This window comes from Muscardinus avellanarius (genome assembly GCF_963383645.1).
Source record: "Muscardinus avellanarius genome assembly, chromosome: 4".
Classification (NCBI taxonomy): domain Eukaryota; kingdom Metazoa; phylum Chordata; class Mammalia; order Rodentia; family Gliridae; genus Muscardinus; species Muscardinus avellanarius.
The window spans coordinates 57,229,013-57,242,500 of record NC_137789.1 but is presented as its reverse complement, the minus strand read 5'-3'; positions in this window follow the sequence as shown (position 1 = coordinate 57,242,500).

The window sequence follows — 13,488 nt, the reverse complement described above, 5'->3', positions numbered from 1 at the left end:
GGTTAAGTGGCCTGTCTAGAGTCACATGGCCACAGGTGTCCTGACTTAGTGTCCCCAGCACTTTCTACTTTAGGATACTGCCCAGTCGTGTATTCTTATCCCCAGTGTTCAGAACCCCTGGGTGCCCAGCGTATCTGGGACAGTGTTGGACAGGAGAGGACCTGGGAACCACACCCATCATCCCCATCAGTCTTGTCTCCCTCCCTCAGGACTACTATTTTTTCGCACTGGAGAGAGGATGTTTACTCCCCATTGGCTTGGCCAGCGCTCGCTCCAAGCCAGCCATGCATCAATCACGGCCCTGACTGTCCTTCCAGGGGATCCGGAGGGCTTTACAGACCTTATCCGGCCAGCTCTGCTGTGATGGATGTGGTGTTTACACGCATGCAGGCTTCCTGAGACCGGGGCTATTTACAGTCACACTCCGTTAAACATTACTCTGCACCATTTAAATCATGTTCTTCTTCATAGTAATAAAAGACTTCCCCCAAACCCAACTTCAGCTTCTTTGCTGAGAGAGGGCCAGAGGTGTGCTCTGGGGCCTAAGCGTCACTCAGTCAACCCCTACCCCCTGTCATGGCTCGGGATATTTAAAATGTCAGATCCATTTTAGTGCGTGTTTAGATGGGGCTAATTTCCAGTGCTTCACTCTGCTGCCTCCCCATTGGCTTTGACGAAGCCACAGCTCAGGCGATGCTGACCACTGAGCCCGCCCATCAAATGATGCTAATTCTGGGAAGAGGAAATTCGCGAGATGGAGAAGTAAAACTTAAGAGTAGATGACAATTTAAGCCATATAGAAGAGGAATATTAGCAGAGGTGTTCAGTTTATAACGCCGACTCACTGTTTTCTGCAGCACAATGTTAGGTATTCTCCCACTGAAGGAACTGCTGACTTCATATTCTACCCAGGTGTCAGCAAGAATGTGGCTCAACCTACTACCCAGTGCTTCATACATCAGAGTTATTTTCCATCTTTATATTTTAAAAAGATTAACTTTTTATGAAAGGGGCAGACAAAATACTTGTAGACTCCTTAAAATAGAACCCAGATCCTCACACCACCTCTCTGCAGGTTACTTTCTGGTTCTGCTATAGCCTGCCTAGGGCCTTGGTCATGTCTCAAGAGTGACTAGCTTCAAATAAGCCTGGGCTTGCTTTTGAAAACACGGGTTCTTAGGGCTTATCTTCAAGGCTTCTTGCCAGGGGCTGGGGCAGGGAAGGCAGGTGACTCAGGGGGTGACTCCCCAGACCCTGTAGAGGGAACATCTTAGGGTGAGTCCATCAGCACCACCAGGGACCTGCTGAGTCCGCAGACTCTGGACACCCTAGGCTTATGATGCAGAAACTCCAGGCAGAGCCCACGGTCTATTTGAACAAACCTTGCATCCTGAAGTTTGAGGAGACTGTTCTAGAACAGTGCTTCTCAAACTTTAAGGTGCCTACAGATGACCTGGAGATCCCACGAAGGTGTAGATTTTGATTCAGCCAGTCTGGAGGGGCTCAAGGTCCTGCATCTCTAACTGCAATTGGTGCTGTCCCCACTGTTGGCCTGCGGCCTTTGCCTGGAGAAGGGCTAGCGATACGCTTACCCTCCTTCCAGCAAGGACTGCTGTGCCCAGATGTCTGGTGCTGGGATTCACTTTGCAGTGGATGTGACCACAGGTCAGAGCTCCAGTATCCAGGGAGCTGGCTTGATTCCCACAGAAGAGCTTATGTATACAGCTTTATCTGTCTGGAGTCCAGGAAAATGGCAGTGAGTGTCCACACTTTGGACACATGCAGACACCCCAGCTTCTAAACTGTGCTTTCCCACTACATTGCTACATGGCCTGAAACATTAAAAAAAAAAATTAAAACAAAACAAAACAAAAAGCCCTGTACCTCAGGTTCTCCTTCTGAATAAAAGCAGTCATTCCTAATTTTTTTTCTCAGCTCTCAGCTGCTATCATTTGATAAAAGTAGCTGATGATTCCTAAAGCCTCAAACAAAAATTCAGGACTTCGCACATGAACGCAAATGTTGCTCTAGCAGAAACATTCTCAATGTGATCGATTGTTCCAGCTCCCCAGAAAGCACAGTCTTGGTAATTCATGGGAAACCCCGATGAGGCCATGCCAGCTAAATGGATGTCAGGAGGACAACTCGTGGGCGGCCTTTTCAGGCAGCACAGCGCCAGGAATCAATGCCGACAGCCTTCTAAAACATCACTGCGCTCTGGCAACGCCGCCGCTCTATGCTGGCTGTGGGCTGACTTAAAAGTCTCTTTATTTTTTTTTCATTAACATGTAGTTAGTATATTTACACATTTCCCATTGAGACTTACAATGGCCCCGCAAGGAAATGCAAAGACAGAATGAAATATGCAGATGGTGTGTATGCAGTGCAGGGGAAAAAAACACCGATTCTGCCGGGAAATTCTGAGGCTCTTTAAAGGCAAATGCCTGTATTTTTAACAAATTTTACAGACATAGTAAGTTTGAGAGGCATCCATCTAATTTCTAATCTGAGTGCTGATACATCTGAGGAGGTCCACATGTAGTAACACATTGTGGAGCCCTTCTTTGTTATTTGAGATGTCTTGGGTTGGTTTCATTGGTTTCTTCACTAACACCTCTGATGATATTTAGTGATACACTAAATGTATAACTGCCAAACGCCTACTATGTGCTAAGCATGATTCATCCTCTAATCACACCTTGATTATGAGATCACACTGACCCACTGTAATGCCACTTGTCAAGAGGTAGAACAGTGTTACTAATACAGAGATGTAGTTTGTCCACAAATATAAAATGATTTATTGCTGAATTCTGAGCGTGTGAAATCAGGAAAAAAAAAAAAAACACCCTTAAGTCCTTGCACTTCCACCCTATTGCGAGAGAGACAGCGCTTGGCCGCAGTGACTGCGCTGGGCTAGCTTCTGCCGGCCGCAGGGGCTCCGTGGAATTGATGCAGCTGCATGCCCTTGGACTGATGTTGTTTCAAGCTGAGAGCTGCCCTCAATGTGTCCATGTGGGTTCTGGAGCATCCTTTTGCATGTGCACAGGGTGGAAAGGCCCCCTCCCAGGCATGCAAGCCTTCATAGCAGGTCGGCAGGCCCCTGAGGATGGGGCTGGCGGGCTCATAGGACCAGGGAAGTGTGTACACAGAACCCTCGCCCCAGTCTCAAAGGAAGAAATTTGCTCTCATTTTATAATTAAGGCTAAACTTATAAAAGCAGATACACACGGAAGAGGTAGAACGTGAACTGAAAACCACACTGAGCGGCTGGGGATGTGGCTCTGAGGTAGAGAGCCTGCCTGCCATGTGCGAGGTCTTGGGTCCAATCACACTAAGGCAACAGACCAAGTCACCAAGTCACCAAGTCAGTCGCCTGGAAGGAAAAGGCAGCGGAGGGAGAAGGATGAGAAGCCTGAGGCCCAGACACAGGGGTGCTGCGTGCTTGGGGGAAATAAGATATGGGGAAATGGTGTGGATGGCATTTCAGGTTATTTTCTTCTTGCTTTCCCACTCTGCCTAGGTCTGGCCTTAGTCCATGGGGAACTTGGTGAAGAATGGCGTATGTATCTATGTATGTATGATGTATACATGTGTCTACATACTTCAATACTCTGCCTTCTCTTTCTGTCTTTACCCGGTGTGTAGATAAAACTGTCAGCAGAGGATAGGGGACAGGTATACCAGAAGAGTAACACCTGTGAAGAGTTTGTTCTAACAAGGTCTGACAGGACAGAATATGGAACTCAATGATCAGAAGAGGTCATGGCTTTGGAAGAGGTCCTTGTCTGTTGGATAGGATGCTACTTCCCTAGAGAGCAAAGAAGACCTGGAACTAGGTCTACAAAGTAGCAGGGAGTAGACTGCAAGGTCTCAAAAAGAGAAGTGTATCTCACTGCTGAGCAAGACAGTATTCTGCCCCACACCCCTCCTTTACTCGGTCTGGTGAGTTTCACTTGTCTTCCTTCCTGGACAGAGACAACTTCCAGGACCCCTCGCTCCTTGACCTCTCCCACTTTTGCTTTGTAGCACCAGGGGCATTTGTTAAACTGCTGATGTCCAAACCTAGCCCTCAGCCCTTCTGATATAGTAGATTTGGAGTGTGGTTCAAGTACCTATATTTTTAACGTGGATCCTAAGAAATATTAGCAAAATGGTTTATTCAACGAGAAGCCTTTGAGGAATGCATGATTAGGGCTTGTGAGTCCTCTACCATCCAATCGGAGTCCTTCTCTGTCCTTCCAGCCTTACCGAGCAGCTGAGGCGCCTCCCCCGGGACCTGCCCATCTCATAAGCGCTATGGGCAAGCATCACTGTCCCTGTGGATCTAAGGGGCAGGCTCAGTCCCTCCTGCCCAAGCCAACACAATGGCTCTCAATCCAAGGATCTAAGGCAGGGGGAAGGAAATGGATTTTATTTCATATACACATAAGCTCACAGTTGATTCTGAAAGCCGCTGCCTCCTAATTTGGCTTATAAATATGCTTAGTATTTGTTATATGGGAATCCCAGCGGGGTAGGATTCACTCATTGTATCAAGCCTTCAGAAGTTCAGAATTATTTAAAACTAAGAAAGCACTGGGGCTGAGGAATCATGATAGAGGGGGAGAGGCAACGTCCATGTGAACGAGATTTCTACACGCAGAATTGTTTTCATTGGTTCATCCTGTGAAAAGAAAACTCTAATCCCATTGTGGGTCCCTGTGGGCAAGAGGGAGCGAAAGTCTGGGGAGTCCACGGGGAGAACTCCAGAGGCTGAGGCTGTCCTCACAAAGCCACGCAGCTAATGTGATTATAAGACCTAATGAACCGAAGCGAATCCAATTTTGAACATCTTCATAGCTAATGAAGATCACATCTTCTCCCTCAAGATTTTCCATTTTCTCTTTTGTAAACCATGAATAAAATGGAGGTGATGGGTTAAAGTTGTGTTTATGAAAAGTCTTTATGGTATTATGTGGTGTTCTGTTTTGAGTGTTACAGTGGTTTCCAAGCTAAAGAATTCTATGTGGGACATTACATTACAGGCCAATGTTAAAAACTTTCTTGGAGAGAACTTAGAACATGGATTCATTAAACTAACATTTTAAAGATAACCCTTCTCCCTTTGTTGAACTTAAAGCACTTATACCTAGGCAGTAAATATGGCCACTCTTTCTTGATTTCCATTTTCTTTGGAAAGTAAACAGCTCGAAAGTCCTTCATTCTTGCACAATGAGAGCTAACATCAGAGTATGGCTTGGATGGCCCTGTTCTTGGGTGCATTGTACTGTTTTTACTCCTTTTCTGGGAGGGGTATTTTAAAGGCATTGAGTTGAGAGTCACGGAGTGACAGATGGTGGGGTAGAAAGCTTCCCAGATTGGGAAAGGCATATCTTAGAAATGTGTTCTGGTAAGCCAGGAAAAGGGTGCCCCCCACTTCTTCCTGGACTATTGAAATAACTCAATTCTAACTTTGTTAATTTAATGATAAAGGAAAAGGATATTTATGAGATATGACTGTATTAAGGACTTAGAAAATAAAACATCGAAACTAAAAAAAAAAAAAAATGCACAAGGAATCAGGAATTCCCTCTTTTCTGCCATCTAGGATTTGAGTGAGTCTGGTTGTACTAAGAACAGAGACTGTATTGTGAGTGGTGCCTCCTAGAGGTGGGAGGTCGGCTCTGCATCGCCATGGGGGTGACTGTCAGTGCACACTATGGGAACTGTTATTTGATCTTGGGAGAATCACTGTATACTTATTTTTCACTGACTACATTAAAACTTCAAGAAAAATACAAATACAAAATGAGACAATATGACATGCTTTCAGGACAAAAAGAAAACTCATCTAGGAGTGGGGCGTGGTCCTGCATCCCCATAGTCCCAGCGGTCAGGAGGCTGAGGTGGAGGGAAGAGAATTACTTGAGCCCAGAAGTTTGTGACCAGCCTGTGCAACGCAGTGAGATTCCATCTCAAAAACAAAGCAAAACAAAAAGCCCAAACTCCCTAAATCATCTAGGAAAACCAACGTAAGTCACTGATATCTAGTAATCGCTTCTAGAAAAAGAAGTTCACATTTATCATTTCCATTTATGAGATTAAATAATCAAAATCAAGTGGATTCATTTCAGTTCTATTCATATGTAATTATTTGTAATGATTATATGCTTTTTCATAACTAGCTATAAAAATACATTATTTTATATTTTATATTTTATTTTATCTTTTGAGGTACTGGGGATGGAGCGTAGGGACATTCTACCTCTGAGCTATACCCCCAGCCCTATATATATATTTATTGATTATTATTGCTTTATAAGGTTTGAAATCAGAAAAAATATATACATATATATTTTTTGCAGTACTGGGGATGGAACTCAGGGGCATTTTACCTCTGAGCTATACCCCCGAGCCCTATTTTTCATTCTTTATTTTGAAACAGGGTCTCACTGATTTGCAAAGGGCTGAGGCTGTCTGCGAACCACGATCCCCCTTTCTCAGCCTCCCAAATGCTGGGATTACAAGCGTGGGACACCACCCCTGGCTTGATGTAAAACAATACATTATACCTGAAATGAGGGTGATTCAGTCTTTTTTACATTACTCTTAGATATTTCTCTAAAATCTTTAAAATTTGAATTCATTTTACTTCTAATGTGTTGGCATGTTATACTATATTGTATAAGCAGGGTTTAGAGACAATGGGTCCACCTGTAGCTGCTAACACATTTTGCTTCACCTTATTGAGGGCATGATTAAGAGCAATGTAGGACTCACTATATCCCTCACTAAACTAAGAGTTTGTTTCTGTAGCCAGGATCTTTCTAGGACATCAAGGCATTTAGTATAGTTACCAAACTGCTAACACTCTCCTGAAGACTGTATCAGAATACTGAGTGGGGGGAGGCTGAAGAACCAAATTCCAATCTTTCATGCTTCCTAACAGAGTGGTTCTCTGACTTCCTCCCCCCTAATTTATTACTTGGTGCTGCTTTCAGATGAACTTAAGAGTATTCTCTGCCACTGCTAACTGGAACGCCAACATTCTCCAGTACTGTGGCTGGCACAGTCCTACTGTGGTGAGCTGGAGGCTATATTTGGTAGCAGCTAAACCTACTAATTAATGTCATAAAAAGAGGCTTTTATAAAATATTAATATAAAAAACTGTCATGCTTTTGTGTATCTACATTTTTGGTGAAAGTACTAATGACATTTTCTATTAAGGGGTACAGGAAGCTTTATGCATCCGTGTAATAAACTCTTGGAGATTTTAGTGCTTGAAAGAAGGTTTTCTGTCCTGATGAATTAGCTTGCCTTTTAAAAAAACACCTAAATGATACATACAAAAACCATATTTCCTTTTTCCCTCACGTGGCTGGCTGTAAGCTCAAAGCATGTAATTATCTTCAATTATAGCAATTATCTTAGTCTAGCTCTTTCCTTTCTCTGCACTAGCCTCAATTAGAAGTTCTTTTAGTTTCACACATTTCAAGGAAACTTATGTCTTTATTATATAATATTTTTAGAGGCAAATCTTAATTTCTGAGTAGTGCATACATGAAGCTTTAAATTTAATTTCCATGGGCTATGCCGCTAAGGATTTTAAAAGTTTTACATTCATATTTCTAAACTCTTAACTAGTAAATGCTATTTCAAAATCTTACTCATTTGTAATATATTGGGAAGTAGTGTAATTAGGACAAGACAATATAAAACAGATACAACTACTCATTCCTCTTCCCACACAGCAAGTCTATCCTGAGAATCACGTAGACCAAACTGTTTGCTTATGTACATATGTTCCTTGGCTTAGGATGGGCTTACATCCTGATAAAAATATTATGAGTTGAAAATACATTGAGGCACCTAAACACAGTACCTACCAAACACAGTACCCTGTAAAGTGTTGTTTATCCTAGTGTTGCTGGCCAGCATTGAGAGAAATCATACGGCACATCACTAGCCTGGGAAAAATCCAAATTCAGATTTCAAAGTATGGCTTCTACTTAATGCATATTTATTTCACGACACTATAAAGTTGAAAAAATTATGAGTTGAACATTGTTAAGTCAGGAGACTGGCATATTCTTATAGCTCAGAGCCAAATAGAGCTGCATTGAGTCTATTCCAGAATGTGGAATCTGAGCTCACTACAAAAAGAGGTTCAAAAGAAACAGATTTTAAGTCATGTTTTTTTGGTTGCTCTATTATTTCTACAAACATTTCTCTGCATCTCTCAAAATACAAATGTCAAAGTTATATGGCTATTCACAATTTACTAGAGAAATAGAAATAGCATAGTTTTAATATATTTAATAATAGAAAAATTTCAACAACAAATATATTGAATCTCCCGGCTTATTATTCGTGTGAGTCTCATATACTACTGTTTTTAGGCCATGTGTCAAAGATTACCTAAATATATATTTGTTATCTATCCACTTGCAAAACGGTCCATAATTCTTACTCGTAAAGAGCGTACTCAAAATTGATATAATAGTATAAAATGATTTTTCCTTATGCTTTAGCCTACGTTAGCTTCTCTATTGATCTTCATTGCTAAAATAGATACTGCACTTAGTTCAGCTTCTACTTAATGGATATTGAAGGATCATCATGGGCCAGGTGAGTATGATCCCTCCAGCCTCCGCTGTTTCCCTATTCTCCTTGGTCATGACTGTCTATGGGCTCTTTTTTTCTAGCCCTTGATCATATTAAGGTTACCATGACCCTGATGCTTTTATGCTATGTATTTATTTTTCTGGAATAAGCGTCCTTCTGGGCATCATACAACTGATTCATCCTAATTTTTTAGTCCTATTCAAATATGTTCTCAGAGAAGCCCTCCCTGGCCAACCATTCAAGAACCTGCTGTCCATGAGCAACTCAGTCCTCATCCCATTCCTCTCTCTTCTCTTCCACATATCTCATCTGAAAGTGTCTTTTTTTTATTGGTCTTTGTTCTTAGTGTTAAATGTGTGCGCTATAGACTATAACGTCCAGAAGCACAGGTTGGGAATGCTGTAACTCCTGCATCTACAACAGTAGCAGGAACCTAGGAAACACTGATGGGGTGAATGCATGGTTATCTCTGCAGGCTCGCCAAGAACTATACTAAATACAATCCTGTATTCTTGGAGATTGAAACTACCGATGGCTACTAGATAATAAACAAGTGCGCGCACAGTTGCAATTTTAACCTACAGTTCTCCATGCAATATGGACATGTTGGGATTTTAATTGGATCCACAGCGCCTGCTACTTTTGCAGAGAGGGCAGTTTGCATCCTGAGCCTCGCTGACCTCTGCCTGGCTCCAAGCTTCTGCCAGCGTGAGCGTCTCCATTGTGTGCATCTTACAGTCTCGGCTGCTTCTCTCAGTTCCCAGCAGAAGGCAGCCAGACATTGTTTGAAACTGCACTTCCAATCTTCTGTTGTTTTTTTGTTTTTCAGACTTCTTCATTGGGCGCAACACCATGTTTGTTTGGCCTGGGGCCCTCGGTATGCCAGGGTAAAGTGTTTAGGTAAAATGTTTAGGTTCATTTCTTTATGTGTCCGGCTTGAGATGAGAGTTGCATCGAAAAACACCCATTTACTGTCAGTGGACTCAATACAGCCTGGGATCTTTTGTCAGTAATCTTATCCTTCCATTATTACCATGTGATACTAAGAGGACTGATCAGGAAGTCAGTTGTAGTCTCTTTAGGACAAATCCTACTGACATATGGCATAGACAGTTGGGCACTACCACTATTTTGGGATGCTTCTGTTTGGTCTAGATGAGCACTTTCAGCCATATTGGTAACACACTCTGCCAGTTCCCCAGATACACGACTATGTTTGCAAGTCAGCTCTATTCAGTATCATCAGAATTTCAGCTTTCCATTCAGTACAGAAATGTACATTTGATAGCAATATCAAAATCGGCTACATTTATATCTTGTAAAACATGTGTAGGCTAGTTCTTTTTTCCCCCCAGAATAGATCTCTAGTAAATATTCTGCTACTTCTCTTGCTGATTTAACAACATCTCATTTATTTCAAAAGACATTGGCTGAGGGCTGAGTGGGGCGTGGTGGCACACTCCTGCAATTCTAGTACTTGGGAAGCTGAGACAGGAGGATAAAAGGTTCAAGACCAGCCTCGGCAACTTAGTGAGGCTTTCCACAATGTAGTGAGACACTGTTTCAAAATAAAAAGTAAAATAGGGCTGGGGGTATAGCTCAGAGGCAGAAATCTCTGGGTTCAATCCTTAGTACCACCACAAAACAAAACACCCAAAACCAAAACCAAAAACGTCAGCTGGTTCTGATATTATGATTTATAATTTATCATTTGAATTAAACATAGCTCTAACAAGAGAAACAATCAGACATTAGCCATACAATTGAGTAATTTATATACAATGAGTTTTTAAAAACAGATTCTTCTGACCTCAGTAGCTAATACTAACATCATAAAAACAGGTACAGCCAGACACTGCATTGGATGATTTGGCAGAAAATAACAGGCACTAGCTAGAAAGCCTAACTATAATGTGAACCTGAGTTAATCAAGACTCTTTATCCAACCACTAGACCCTTCTTCTTCTTATGTTACTTCTATCTCTTAAATGATCAGATAGCAATGAAAGGTTTATCTATCCAGATCAGTCAACTCACATGCACAAAATTTAGAAGTTTTGTGTAAGTTTCTGGAGGTTTCTAGCTGTGTAAAAACATATCAGGTCAAACTTGAGACAGACATCTCGTACAACTATCTTAAAGATTAGCATCCATGTAACAATTAAGACTAATAACGCACGCCTGTCATCCTAGCACTTGGGAGGCCGAGACAGGAGGATCGAGGCCAGTGGAGACCTTCAGCAACTTAGGGAGACCCTTTTAAAGCCGGGCGTGGTGGCACACGCTTGTAATCCCCGCGCTTGGGAGGTGGAGACAGGAGGATTGCGCAGGTTCGAAGCCAGCCTCGCTGGCTTAAGAGACCCTGTTTCCAAATTAAAAAAATATAAAATAGGTCTGGGAGTGTAGCCCGGAGGTAGAAGGGCTTCCAGGAACTCCAGTACCACCACCACCAAAAAAAAAAAAAAAAAAAAAAAAAAAGACTAATAAGATGTAAGCAAGAGGTGATGATAAATTGGTGACCACACATTTGAATAAACATCTCAAGAGTTTGGTTCCTTTCCTCAGCTGTGAAATACTGCAGCTCCTTAACATCCAGTCTAGGCCCTTTTCCTATTTTGCTCCTTATTTTCTTCCTGGGTGTTTTATCCACAACAATGGCTTCAATCCCTATCAGGTTGTCTGATTCCAAGCCCACACCTCTATTCTGAGTTGCAGGTCTCACATCCTCTAGCATCTTCCTTTGTCCGGGGTCATCATCCAGGGTCATCTTTAGGGAGTGCCGGCTCTCTGTGAGTGGCGCGGGCTTTCAGCTTGTTACACTAGTTTGAATCCTAGTCCTTTTATCAGCTTCCCTCCTATCTATTTCACCACCAATTTCCCTTAATATTATGACTTTCCAATCTATCTCTTCATTTATTCTTGACTCGGCATCCCCAGAGCCAGCCCCCTGGTCCAAGTCTGCATAATCGCTCTTCCTGGTGACTGCAGGAACCTACTGGTCTCTCTGCCTTCACACGGCTGAGCTCCAAGCCCTTCTCCAAACCCCAGCCAGCCAGATCTCAAAATTGAAAATCCAAACACTCACACCAAGCCTACCAAGTAAAACCCTTCAACAGCTTTCCATTGATCAAAGGATATGGAGAACAAAACCATATACAGTGGCCAGATACCATCAGCACATTGTACCATTTACCTACCTCCTCCTCAGCCCATCCCACTTGATCACTGCCAGTCACCGAGGCCACTTCCTTCTTCTCTGGAACTTCTCTAGTCCACCGCAGGCTTTCCACAGTTAGTTCTACACCATGTCAAATGTCCAGAAGTCTTCCCCACGCAGGGTCACTGCCCGTTGCTATTGTGTTTCTTTATTTCATAACATCTCGTTTTCCTATAGCCACTTATTGGTGTGATTTTTTTGATGTGTGTGTGTGTGTGTGTGTGTGTGTGTGTGTGTGTGTGTGTGAAAACTCCCAGATGGTGGTGCAGACGCCCGCTGTGAAATCAAACCTGGAACAGCAGTCAGTGGGACCTCTGCGCCCTCTGCTTTGGTGGTCCACAGATATCTCACCTCCTATCACACCTGGATAATCTTCCTGCACCTGGAGACCTGTGTCTGGATTTGGTTCTGGCCCTTTTTTATTTTCACTGATAGTTTGTTTTATTTATTTATTTATTTATTTATTTATCTTTGTGGTATTGAGGGTTGAACCCAGGGGCATTATACCTCCAAGCTACACCCCCTGCCCTATTTTATTTTATTAAAAAATTTTTTTTGCTGTACTGGGGATGGAACCCAGGGATATTCTACCTCTGAGCTACACCTCCAGCCCTATGTTTTATTCTTTATTTTGAAATAGGGTCTCACTGAGTTGCAAAGGGCCTCACTAAGTAGTAGCTGAGGCTGTCTGTGAACCAAGATCCTCCTGTCTCAGCCTCCCTAATGCCAGTATTTTTTTAAATTTTGAAACAGGGTCTTGCTGAGTTTCTGAGGGCTGTGCTAAGTTGCTGAGGCTGGCCAGGCACCTGTAATACTTCTGTCTCAACTTCCCAAGTATTGAATTACAATAGTGCACCCCCACACCCGGCTCATAGTTAGTTTCAAAGCATGAGTTCAGGTCTAAAAAGAGGGACCATTTGCATTCTTTTTTTTCTCCAAAAATTCACTATAACAAATGATCACACAATGATTCTGATGGTCTAGTAGTAGGCAACCTAATTATTTTATGAACTCTCACATTCTAAGTTGTACAGAATTGTGAGAACACATACAATTTCCTCTAATATGGACTTACAGAAAGCATATTGTATTAGACTGACTTGACACTTCATAGCAAATGTATAAGAAGTCAGTTACAGCATCATCAGCAATGCCAGGATGAGGCCATGGTATAAGGAGAAGTCACCACCTGCCCCAGCTGGGTCTCCTGACCCCCATCTTGTACTCACCTTCAAAGACCCAAGAGCCTTCTCCAATTTCCCCACCCACTGATTGCTAACAGCTGTTTTCATCAATTTTGTGTAAAATTTCAGTGTATCAAGCCTTCTCACTTATCTTCAAAATCTTGTGAGAAATTTAAGGTGGGGTTGTCTTTCTTTTATCATTATGGTTATCTTATGAATGAGGGACTAGTAGGACAGAGCGGTTAAAAGGCTGCCTGAGACCCACAGCTAAGGAAACAGCACAGCCTGCTCTGCCTTGCACCTACCATTCTGTGTTCTTTATTGTAGAGTTGCATTAGAAGAATTGTGGTTCTGCAGAGTGAAGCTCTTAGTGGAGGACACAGACCAGCAACTGCCACAAGCGCACACTCTAACACCTCCGTCGGGGCCTGGCCTGGCAGGAAGTGCAAACAGTAGGGTGGTGCCATCAAAAATTGGTA